This window comes from Physeter macrocephalus, chromosome 2 (assembly GCF_002837175.3).
Source record: "Physeter macrocephalus isolate SW-GA chromosome 2, ASM283717v5, whole genome shotgun sequence".
In the NCBI taxonomy this organism is placed as follows: Eukaryota; Metazoa; Chordata; class Mammalia; order Artiodactyla; family Physeteridae; genus Physeter; species Physeter macrocephalus.
Window position 1 is genome coordinate 9,028,428 of NC_041215.1, and position 427 is coordinate 9,028,854.

Below are 427 nucleotides of genomic sequence, written 5' to 3' on the forward strand. Positions count from 1 at the left end.
CTTTTTGTGAGTGTGTATGTGTGTGCTGCTGTGTGAGATTTTGTCTGTATAGCTTTGCTTTCACCATTTGTCCTAGGGTTAGACCGACCCGTTTTTTTTTCTTTTATAGAAATTTTTCTTCCTAATAATTATTTTTTATTTTAATAACTATATTTGATCCTACTTTATTTTGTCTTCTCCCATTCTTTCTTCCTTTCTTCCTTTTCTTCCCTCCTTCCCTCCTTTCTTCCTTCCTTCCTTCTTCCCTTCCTTCCTCCCTTCTTTCCTCCCTTCCTTCCTCCCTTCCTTCCTATCTTCCTCCCTTTCTTCCTCCCTTCCTTCCTCTCTTCCTTCCTTTCTTCCTCTCCTCCTTCCTTGCTTTCTTCCTTCCTTCCTTTCTTCCTTCCTTCCTTTCTCCCTTCCTCCCTTCCTCCCTTTCTTCCTTCCT